General features: G+C 42.0%; 1 pseudogene; it reads right to left on the reverse strand.

Annotated features, from left to right (window-relative positions):
• Positions 1 to 1,096: 1,096 nt before the first annotated feature.
• On the reverse strand, positions 1,097 to 2,146 carry LOC142142981 (DCN1-like protein 5 pseudogene; annotated as a pseudogene).
• Positions 2,147 to 12,792: the final 10,646 nt, after the last annotated feature.

Raw genomic sequence — 12,792 nt, forward strand, 5'->3', positions numbered from 1 at the left:
TTACGTACAAATGTACGGGAACCATAAATAAATTCTAGAAGTTGGAATCAGTCCAGACTGGTGCTCCGTCTCCCAGAGAATGATGATGTTTTGGTCCTCTAGGGCGTACAGTCCTGTAGATTTCTTACCTACTTTTCCTGTTGTCCAGTAGGGTTCTAGATCTTAATTTGCTTTGTGCTGGAATGATGTCGTTCTGTCACACACTTAATGTTATATATATTCTGTATCATAGCATTTCTTCTTCAATAGTCTTACAATGTTATACAATTTTACTAGTGTGGCGCATATATGTCAACATCCCATTTTGTTTTTCCTTCTCAATACCATCAAGTATTACTAGCATTACTGGTGATTGGGTCCTTTTCTTTGTATTTGTTTTGGAAAACTGTTTAATAAAGATACACAATTTAAAAAAATTAAACTCTTAATGTGTATACAAATGAAAAAGAAACTAGCGAGAAGCTTGAGACACATCGTCAATCCATTTGATAGAAACTATTGCTAGTTAAAATGTTAAGAATATTCAGAAACTCTCAATGTGAAATTGCAGTGTTTGACCAACTCACCAAGTCACACATCACTTCCCTACCTGACATGGACCCTCTGCATTGTTATTGTGAAAAACACAAGATGCCAACTCTACACTACCCTATGGAATGTTAGACACAAGAGAGCTTTTAAGAAAATGCTGTGTCCAATTGTTGATAATGACTCTCCATAGAATTTACAAGATATTCTGATTAAAAAATTCTACCCACATTTACATAAATGCTTAGTTGTTGTTGCTGTTTTGTTGATAAAAACATGTTGGGAAGTTACAACCTAAAAATACATGTCACACAGGCCAGTGAACCCAACAACAGAAAAAAAAAAGGAAAACACTGTTCAGCAATAAAAGAAAAACTCACAAAAACAAAGCGCACCTTTTCAGTGTGTTTTAGGATCTAGAACAAACAGATGTGTCAGCCAACCAAAAATGTTCTTTTCATCCAAGAAACTCACCAGTGCAAACACAAAAAAACAAAAAGTTATTCTCAGTGCTTCTAACTAATTACGGTGGGTGGAAGCCAAAACTCATCCTGTGAATTAATGGTTTAAAGAGAAGAACTAGCAAGAAAATGATTACCACACCCAGTAAGTTCTTTTTTAAATTGAAACCAAGTGTGAATAGATTTTAAATCAGCGATCAGTCTAATGCAAGTCATTGCCAAGTTCACATGTAACAAGTAAACTTTAGCTTCATAAAAAAAATAAAGTTATAAGTAGAATACGGGTTCAGCAAAAATGAAAGTATTCTTCAATCACTTCAGGTTAGGGCATCTGAATTTCTTCAGTATCTTGCTCTATTACCTCATGGAATTAATTCCACTCCACAAAATCATCAAGTATAAGGGTCCTGGAGTTATCTTCATCATAGTTGTCAAGGTCATAATAGAAAGTCTGGCTAAATTCTAGCACCATAATCCACTGGTCTCTTCTCATAAAGCACCATCCCCATTGGTCCAGAAACTGAAAAAATGCAGAAACGGCCACTTGCTTCTTAGCAGAAGTACCAACATGTATTGTGCTGTATTAATATCCAAAACTCCCCGGTCTTTGTCCCTTGCAAAATTAAAAGTATATTAGTAAATATACTTAAAGGCAGTGTCATCATTCAGTTGAGTGTGTAGATAATCAAATGTACCCTGTAACTTCTCTGTGCAGTCATATTGTAATGAGGTCATCCCTTTTAGCCATTCCTCCTTTGTGGAAAAGGCTTTGTTTTTATCTTCTATTTTCCAAGCCATAACCAACATAATTATATCTTCTGGTTCAATGCCAATTTCTTCACAGAATATTCCCATACCTCTGGGCCCGATAATTTTATCTGGACCTGCGTACTCATGAAACCAAGCCAGGCATCGCTTGCTAGAAAACCGAGCTTCACTACTTGAGGCTTGTCTACATTTCTTTAGGTTCACTTCATCAATAGAGAAGAATTTTCTCTTTTTTTCAGGGGCATATTGTTGTGAGGTGCAGTATAATGAAATACAAGTCAGGTCTTCTCTCTGCTTCAGGTCTCTACTTCCTATATAACTTTGTTGACCTCTAGAGATGCTGGAGAGCTGTCAGACGATGTCTGTCCTCTCTCGTTGATCAACCAGAACTATATCATCACTTAGGGGAGCAGCAAAGCCTATTATAATGCAACTGGATTCTAAACAAAAAAAACCTGTCAGTGAGTGGTCACATGACGATCTGAGGAAAACAATAGTTAAAGCTGCAGTACATCTAATAAATGGTAGTAGTGCCCCTCCCCACAACTGGAGCTGCTACACTCCTATATGCAGCCATTTTTCTGTGTTTTTGGCTGGGGCTCTAAGAGGAGCAAAGAAGTCATGTGAAATATGGCTACATGTAGCAGCTCCCTGGGATCCAGCTAGCAGAGTCTAGGTGGTAGTGCAGCTCTAAAGAAACAAACACCAAGTTTTATTCTTCTTTCTACAAAGTTATATTTAATTATAATAAGTTATAGTAAAATAAAATAGTGAAACTACATTACTGAGAATACAGAACGCTGTAAAACTTGCAAATCCTTGTACCCTAGGCTGCAGCCTAATCAACCTATTCAATAATCTGGCTCTGCTGTTGGTAGAGGCAATGGTGGTGTTCTCTTTGGACTAATATGTCACACATTATAATTTTAATAAAGCTTATTTCCCTCCCTAGATAGATATAAAAGATAGATACATGAATAGTTGGGTTTTTTTTTTAAGAACATTAGTATGTGTTCAAATGTCTTTTCTTACATCAATTGACCTATCATTGTATGGTTACAGGGGAACAGCCCTGGATCATTACTCCACCATTGCACAATATATTGCAAACACATCTATACCACATTAGAAAATGGCATGTCTTTATTGTAATGTAATTTGTCAATTAAATTGAGTGTAATCTCACATTTAACCATTATACTAACACATCACTATTACATAGCTGTACTTAGTACTATGAATGATATTACATGCCACATTGATATCTAGATGTAACAGTAGCAGTAACAGTATTAGCAACAACAGCAGGCGCCTGGAACAATGGATATGAAACGGGGGCACTCTGCAAATAACTGGAACAATTCCAGACTTTCTCTGGATTTAACATGGACTTTCCCTGGACCTCTGGGCTGGCCCTAGACTCCCTCTGGATATCTGGGCTGGATCTAGACACCCCTTGGACCTCCAGACTAGACCTGGACAATAATTGTGCCTCTGGATCCCTTGCAGCTTATTCTCTTGCAATGACAGAACCACTCTTCTAATGACAATTCCCTTTGTGAGGCTGGCAGCTTTCTCTACTAATCTTGGCAGCGCTTCAAGCAAGGCTGGCAGCCTTCTCGGTAATATTGGCAGCTTTCTCTACTAATCTTGGCAGCGCCTCCAGCAAGGCTGGCAGCCTTCTCGGTAATATTGGCAGCTTTCTCTGTGAAACATGCAGTTTTCTCTGTGAGACTTGCGGCTCAATAATTTGGTAGCTCTTCTCATTTCCTACAGTCTCTCTATGCTGTGGTTGTCCTCAATGTCTCTGTGTCATGCACTGGGCCCCCTAACCACCCAGTCAGGGTCTGGCTCTCCTACCTGCCCCTCTGCAGCCGCTCTCCTCTCCTGTGTTGGCACTGCGTTCCCTGCTGGCAGGCAACACCTTGCTTGTGATTCTGCGCGTGCTCGAACCTGGCTTTTAAAGCCTCACTTCATTAAATTCACTGGCTGATTGCCTGCCCAGCTCCCTCTATTTAAAGCACCACCTACAGCTCCTAGCTGCTCGATCTTTAGGTCTCCCTATCTGTTTGTGGATGTGCCTTCCTCTAGCTAGCCCTTCCCTATATGTATCTGTTTCCTGAAAGACAATTGAATCAATAAAAAAAAAATCTAATTAAGGGTGGTGTCAGCCAAGTATCTGTGAACACTGCATTTTTTCTAGTTAGAAAAACAATGTTTTTTTTAGTACAAATACTGAACATTGTAGTGAGCCAGAACCTCTATACCAGGAGTTGTTCACCTTTTTTTGTGCGATGGACCCCGTTGGCAGTCTGGTGAAATATATGGACCCCTTCTTGTAGTACACTTGCCAATCCATACCATATAGATATGAACACATCTGTGATTTCTTTTGGTAACAAAGTCTCAGGGACTGCTAAAACGAATGTGGTTTGCTGCCTACATTCATAATTGAAGAAAATGCTAAAATTCAGGTAAGTGAAAATAAAGATTTTTTTTCCCATTCAAGTTCACAGGCCCCCGGAAATCTATTCACTGCATGGACCCCGGGTTAAGAGTGATTGCTCTAATTCCTTGTGAAACAAAAGCACTTTACCTCTTTAAATGCTATACGCACCACAACTCCAACTGAGCCAAAAGTTTCAGTACTCGGACTACAACATTGAACATGGAACATTGCATTTTTCTGAGCAGAAAATCTCGGAATTCTCAAACACTCATCTGACAGGACCCTAAGCTGTCCAGTCATGTATATCCTGTTGGTGTTTCCTGAGGACTGGTTTCAGCGGCACTATTTCTACAAAATGTTTTATGGCATAATGTGGGAACTCAACACTTCTAGATACAAAATGCTGGAACCTATCCCACTGTGATTATGATCAGATAATTCAGATATTTACAGTATACGTGAAAAAAAATAAAAAAAATATGTAATATATATATCTTATCTTTGATCTACTGAGAAAGAATTTTCATTTTTTTTTAAATCTGCACTCTTAGCACACAGAACATTTAAGTGAGTGACACACCCTTTCCAAGAAGATGTTTGTACCTGTTGTATCCTTAGCTATAGGTCACAATCTAGTAACTATTGCTCTGTCATACATAGGCACTTCAAGACAACTATTCAATAAAAAGAGGAACATGTTACTCTGAAAAACACTTCACATACTGTTTATTAGTTTTATAATAAATTACTTTGAAATGTCCCTTTATCATAACTAATTTCAGAAACTTTAATTGCCAACAGTCAGTATTTTGGATGAATTTGTTTTATTACATTTAGAAAACAGGTTACTTACAATACATCCTGCGCATATGACTAGAGATGCTCATCGAATCGACTCTTAAGTTAAAAATTTATGATGAATTCTCAACCTTTAAATAAGATTAAATATTCTGACTATACGCAAGCAAGGTGACCATGTTTGAATTGGCGCAAGCATAAATGGCTACATTGTATAGTCATTGTATTGAGTATTTTTTATGTGCTTTAAAGCCCTTGATAAAACACAGTACTTTTTAAGAATATTCTTTTTTGTTTTTAGTTTCGGGTAGGTCTCCACTCTCCATCTTCCCATAGAAATGCATTGTGAAAAACACAAACCTTTTTTTTTTTTCACTGTTTACTATTCATTACCATAAACGACAGGGAAAAATTATGCAGCCAACATTTTCCACACTCTAACACAGCATGCAAAAAACTCAGAACATATGTATGTGTTTTAAAATATTTTTCCTTGCAATTTTGGATGCATCTTGAGTTCGTCATGTAGCCAGCACTCAAAATATCTCTACCCCACTGGAATAAAAAATGGTATTTGTGAATGTTGTTTAAATAGTACAGTGGTGAGTTATATGCAGCAGATTCTAGAGAATAACTTCAAATTGGTAGGAAATGTGTTACTAGATCGAATTGCACAATAATTATATAGCAGTGAAGAATACAGTTATTTCTTCAATGTGTATATATCTGATTTATTGCTCAGCAATAGCTCTCATTTTTTTATTGACTTTGGCCCTTTCTCTTTTGGAACATCTGTAGTTCTTCAGAGAACTGGAGCAAATAATTAATAAGAGGATCCTGTTTCTAACTGTTCCTGCTTACTTGCACTGCTGGTTTGCTCAGATTAATGCATGCTTAAATACCAACAATTAAAGTTGTAAAGTAAGAGTAGAGTGCTTTCTGTTCAGTCACACAGCATGTTTTTCCAAATTCATATACTGGACTTAATTTAAGAAAGTATTTGTTTTTCTACATACAAATCACACCAAAAGGTCACATATTTTTACTTGCAGATATTGCAAAATATCACATGCTCTGCATTCACAACGATATTTTTTTAAGCACTCATGAGTGGATTGGAGGAGGTTGGAGTATAAAAAAAAAATAAGCCTTGGTACTCTCTCATTAACCTTAATATAATTTTAAAACTGATAAAAGGAATAAGAGGAATCAGCAGCTTGCAACAGGAGCTCTGCACTTAAGCTGGGTACACGCTGATGCAATTATTGTGCAGATCACATCATAAATGACCGTTTGGAGAGATATTGCAACAGTGTGTACACTCCCAGGATCATGTTTTATCGTACCAAAGCCTATTGTATCGTTCGATTTAGTTTTATAAACTTCCTCAAAATCACAATCAACGATGGAACAATGTTGTGCAAATTTGGAAGTGTGTACGCACTCACAACTGTCTGTCCAACAATTATTTCCGATAGTCCCTCCAACAGCTACACTTTTGTGTGCGTCCATATTTAAATCTATGATGTTGTAGTTCTGCTGTGTAAAAGTACAATGCAAGCACATAGAAATACAATATTTCACAGCGAATCAATAATAAACATGTTTTACATGCTCTATATGTCATCGATTTGTTCCTGTGTGCAACTGTATACAACATGAATGGTAAACACAAGTACAAATGCATATTCTCAATAAAGTCTCATTTATTTATGTCACGGGCACTAGGAGTCTTTACCCAGGGATCACCAGATGGTAGGCTTACCAGAGCAATGTAGATGGTAATAGGGTACTCTGGTAGCTGGGTGATCACGGAACATGAAATAATGGCCGATGAGATGCTCAGGAAAGTCTATGACTAGCAACACTGGTAATAATGAGGTAATGATACACAAGGAACTGTATGGACAAGGACACGTGAAGGTAGTCAGTGGTCTGCGATAGCAAGTTGTACCACTGCTATAGTGAGGAGGAATGTCCAACAGAAACAAGGAGGTGATGAGAGTCAGCGGTCTGCGGGTAGCAAGTTGTACCGCTGTCTGAGTGAAGGAATGGAATCCAAGTGGAGGTATCCAGGTAGTCAGTGGTCTGCGGTAGCAAGTTGTACCACTGCTATGTGAGAGGATAATGGAACAGGTGATACCGGAAACAGGGATCAGTGGTCTGACATCAGCAAGTTGTACCACTGAATATATATGTGAGGAGGTGCACGGGGGAAGACTGCAACACAGGATATACACAGGCACCTTATACACGATCCACAGTAATATGCACAATATAGGTATATATATATGTAAATGACTGATCAGGTCTGCAATCTAGAAAGTCTCTTGAAGTAGTCCAGCACAATGATAACACAGTCAATGATGGCAAGAGACTCAGCGGGTAGCAGACTCCAGAGAGAACCAAACACAGTCCAGCAAGATATGCAATACACAGCACAGTCAATGAAAAGTATGCATACCGTGGTTCAGCAGTAGCAGTCAGATGGGATTGCAGCGGTACCTGAGCGGCTGGAGGCCGACTGGATAGGAAGTCCCAGGATAGGAGAAGCAGCGGTCTAGCAGGTGCAGCGCACAGGTGAGTAGACCGACAGGGACACGAATCCACAGGAGTCAGCAACACGTGGAACTGGACTCATAGGAAACCCAGGAGAATGGAGATGATCCAGCAGAGGGTAGTAGAAGAGATACAAATCCAATGCTGACAGGAGGGTAGAGGCCAGTGGAACACGTGAAGGCGTGGAGAGTGGATCAGCAGGAGATGGACGATAGCGCTGACCACAGCGGCAGGACTCAGCGGCACACGGAGGTAACCAGTAGCAACCACAGGAACCAACAGCGATGGGAAACAGGAGTGCAGCACAGGGCAGGAGCTGTAGATCACGAAGTGTAGCAGATGGTAATGAAAAGCGGCAGTCTCGAGGAAGTCACAGCAAAGATGAGATGAGAGTGTAGTGCACGGAGGCAGCGGATAGTAATCAGCTGGCAGTCACGATGTTGAACACAGGCGAGTTGCAAGCAGGAGACTGTAGTGCACAGAGGCAGCGGATAGTAGTCAGCTGGCAGTCACGATGTTGAACACAGGCGAGTTGCAAGCAGGAGACTGTAGTGCACAGAGGCAGCGGATAGTAGTCAGCTGGCAGTCACGATGTTGAACACAGGAGAGTTGCAAGCAGGAGACTGTAGTGCACAGAGGCAGCGGATAGTAGTCAGCTGGCAGTCACGATGTTGAACACAGGCGAGTTGCAAGCAGGAGACTGTAGTGCACGGAAGCAGCGGATAGAAACCAGCAAACAGTCACGATGACACAGTTGATGGCAGAAGTGGCATGGAACCACAGCAGTAGAAGTGGCTTGGAAACCACAGGAATCAGCAGCACTGAATACACAAGTAATACAGGAACACCTTCAGAGACTCATGAGGAATGAGACTCCAAGATCAGGCAACGTGGTGGTGACCACAGGTGCTTAATATAGGGAGGTTGCCTGATCTGCCAATTAAGTTAAAGGGGTATACACTGAAGTATAGAAAAGGGCTGCGCATGCGCAGACCCTCAGGATGGTGGACGGCCACGGTTCCTAAATGTCCGAGAAGAGGCACTCACGGTCCGGTGAGTGACAGTACCCCCCCTTTTAAAGGTGGGCACAGAACGCCTGGAACCGGGCTTGTCCGGATTTTTGGAGTAAAACTTCTTCAAAAGGGCAGGAGCATTAAGATCTTCAGCTTTGATCCAAGAGCGCTCCTCAGGACCAAAGCCCTTCCAATGAACGAGGAAGTGGAGGACTCCTCGCGAAATTTTTGCATCTAGTACCTCGGTAATCTCAAAATCCTCCTCCTGATGGACTTGAACTGGCTGCGGAGCTGAGGGAGGAGTTGAAAAACGGTTGATAATAAGAGGTTTAAGCAAAGATACATGGAAGGCATTAGAAATCCGAAGACTCTTAGGAAGAAGGAGTTTCACACATACTGGATTGATAACTTGAATGATCCTATATGGACCAATAAAACGAGGGGCGAATTTCATGGATGGAACCTTCAAACGAATATTTTTTGTGGATAACCAGACACGATCTCCAATTTTTAGTGGTGGAATAGCCCGCCTCTTCTTATCAGCGAAAGATTTATATTTGACAGATGTCTTCTTCAAACAGGTTCTAACCTGAGACCAGATATTTTTAAAGGTCTGACAAACAGTCTCCACCGCAGGAACTTGGGTGGGCGGGAGGGCAGGAAATTCCGGAAAAGACGGATGGTGACCGTAGACCACAAAGAATGGAGTTTTGGATGATGACTCATGGTACATGTTGTTATGGGCGAACTCAGCCCAAGGGAGTAACTCTACCCAGTTGTCTTGATTGGCTGATGAAAATATCCTTATAAAAGTCTCAAGATCTTGATTGACGCGTTCGGTTTGTCCATTGGATTGTGGATGGTAAGAAGATGAGAGTGCTAATCGTATGCCCAAGGTTTTACAAAGGGCTCGCCAGAATCTGGACACGAATTGTACTCCTCTATCAGACACAATCTCAGATGGACATCCATGGATACGGAAGATCTCTTTAATGAAATGTTCAGCCAGGATAGACGAGGAAGGCAAACCAGACAGAGGGATGAAATGAGCCATCTTCGAAAATCTGTCCACTACCACCCAAATAGTGTTATGGTTCTTACTAGGTGGTAAGTCAGTAACGAAATCCATACTAATATGGGTCCATGGTTTGGACGGAATGGGTAGTGGTCGCAGCAACCCTGCTGGGGTTCTGCGGGAGGATTTGAATTGCGAACATAATTCACAGGAAGCAATGAACTCTTTGACGTCTCTCCTCATTGAAGGCCACCAGTAACTTCGAGAGAGGATCTCAAAAGTCTTGTGTTCACCGGCGTGTCCAGAAAAACGAGAGGCATGGAACCACGAAAGGATTTTCCTCCTTAGAGTAGGAGGCACGAGGGTCTTCCCAAATGGTAGCGTTTTGGTGGATGAAGCAGCCAGTGAGATACATTTGGGGTCTAGAATGGTATGGTTGGAAACCTCTTCTATATCAGAGGACGTAGCAAAGGCTCTAGATAAGGCATCAGCTTTTTTGTTCTTGGCAGCTGGTTTGAAGGTAATTATTAATTCAAAACGGGAAAAGAAAAGAGACCATCTTGCTTGACGAGGGTTCAAGCATTGGGCAGACTGGAGATATGACAAGTTCTTATGATCCGTGAAGATCGTCACCGGATGGCGAGCTCCCTCCAACAAGTATCTCCATTCCTCTAATGCGGCTTTGATAGCCAGTAATTCCTTGTCTCCGATGGTATAATTCTTCTCTGCGGGTAGGAGACCCCGAGAATAGAAGGCACAAGGGTGGAATTTTTGCTGTTCCGAGCGTTGGGAGAGAATAGCTCCTAAGCCCACATTAGAGGCATCTACTTCTAGGAAAAAAGGGAGTGTCACATCAGGCTGACGAAGGATTGGAGCCGAAGAGAAGGACTCTTTTAATGTTTGAAAGGCTTGAATAGCCTCAGTAGACCATTGCTTAGGATTAGCCCCTTTACGAGTCAGGGCCACAATAGGAGATGCAATGGAAGAAAAGTCTTGAATGAAGCGTCTATAGTAATTGGCAAAACCTAAAAAACGCTGGGTGGCACGAAGAGTAGTTGGCTGGGGCCAATGTAGTACAGCATTTACTTTGTCAGGATCCATCTTCAGACCAACTCCGGAAACAATATACCCCAAGAATGGAATCTGGGGTAATTCGAATGAACATTTTTCTAATTTACAGAACAATGAATTTTTCCGTAGCCTGGAGAGGACTTCTGCCACATGTTGGTGGTGAGAAGGCAGGTCCTGTGAAAAAATCAATATGTCGTCCAGGTAGACGACGACACATACATATAATAAGTCCCGAAAAATCTCATTGATGAAGCCCTGAAAAACAGCGGGGGCATTACATAACCCGAAAGGCATTACCAGATATTCGTAATGCCCGTCTCTGGTGTTAAACGCCGTCTTCCATTCGTCACCGGAACGGATTCTGATTAAATTGTAAGCACCACGAAGATCCAACTTAGTAAAAATACGGGCTCCCTTAATACGGTCAAATAGCTCAGTGATCAACGGAATGGGATACCGGTTCTTGATAGTAATGGCATTGAGTCCACGAAAATCTATACAAGGGCGTAATGATCCATCCTTCTTTTTGACAAAGAAGAACCCAGCTCCAGCGGGCGAGGTGGAAGGTCGAATGAACCCACGCTGGAGGTTCTCCCGTATATATTCAGATGTAGCTTGAGTTTCAGGTAACGAGAGTGGATAGACCCGGCCTCTGGGAGGAGTCTTGCCAGGAAGAAGATCAATCGGACAATCCCAAGAACGATGAGGAGGAAGACGTTCAGACTGAGCTTTATCAAAAACATCGGTAAATGAAGCATATTGAGGAGGGAGTCCCGGTGAAATAGCTGAAATGGAAGCTTGCTGTACCTTGAGAGGAATGACTTGGGAAAGGCAATGATGGTGACATTCAGGCCCCCAAGACGTGACTTGAGGGGTGCGCCAGTCAATCTGGGGAGAGTGACACTGAAGCCATGGAAGGCCTAGGACAATCGGACTTGTCGTAACAGGAAGAATTAAAAACGATATCTCTTCATGATGCAGAGCACCAATCTGAAGGGTTACTGGAGACGTACTCTGGGTGATGAGACCGTTGATGAGACGTGATCCATCGATAGCCGTCACAGTAATGGGAGTTTTTAAGGTAATCATTGGTAGAGACCATTGATTAACTAACGATTTGGAAATAAAATTTCCTGCTGCTCCGGAATCAATCAATGCCTGTGACTCAAAGGTCTTGGTAGCAAAGGAAATAGTCACATCAAAAGCGCAGACTTTAGATTTCATAGACGATGGAGAGGACTCCAGGGACCCTAACTTCACCTCTCCAGAACTAGTTAGGGCCTGGCATTTCCCGATCTCTTAGGGCAGGAGCTGAGGACATGAGTGGAATCAGCACAATAGATACAGAGTCTATTCTTGACTCTTCGTTTCCTCTCCTCAGAAGATAACTTGGAACGTCCAATCTCCATGGGAATCACAGCGGGTGACACTGGACGAAATTGAGGGTTAGAGCGAAAAGGTGCTTTAGCAGAAGTCGTTTTCTCAGCCTCTCTTTCACGAAATCTCATATCAACACGATGGCATAGAGAGATCAAATCTTCAAGTGACGAAGGAAGCTCTTGGGTAGTCAGTGCATCTTTCATTTTATCGGAAAGCCCCTGCCAGAAGGCGGCAACTAGGGCTTCAGTGTTCCACTGAAGTTCAGAGGCTAAGATCCTAAATTGAATGACGTACTGGCCTACAGTATGAGATCCTTGTCGCAGACGGAGGATGCTGGAAGCAGCGGAGGTCACACGACCTGGTTCATCGAACACACTTCGGAATGTAGAAATGAATTTGGCACTATCTTGTAATATTGGATCGTTCCTCTCCCACAGAGGGGAGGCCCAAGCCAGGGCTTGTCCTGAAAACAAAGAGATAAGATAGGCCACTCTGGAACGATGGGTAGAAATATTTTGAGGTTGGAGCTCAAAATGGACTGAACATTGGTTAAGGAAACCCCTACAAGTTTTGGGGTCTCCATCGTACTTTGACGGAGTAGGCAGGTGAAGCGTGGAAGCTATAGACACCTGGGATGGCAATGGGGAAACGGAGGAAAGCACAGGAGCTTCAGTAGTAGCTGTCACAGTCTGTCCAGATGTTCCTTGGGAGGTTAATGACTGATAACACTGAAGTAACAGCTGTTGGCGG

Source organism: Mixophyes fleayi, chromosome 3 (genome assembly GCF_038048845.1).
Source record: "Mixophyes fleayi isolate aMixFle1 chromosome 3, aMixFle1.hap1, whole genome shotgun sequence".
Classification (NCBI taxonomy): Eukaryota; Metazoa; Chordata; class Amphibia; order Anura; family Limnodynastidae; genus Mixophyes; species Mixophyes fleayi.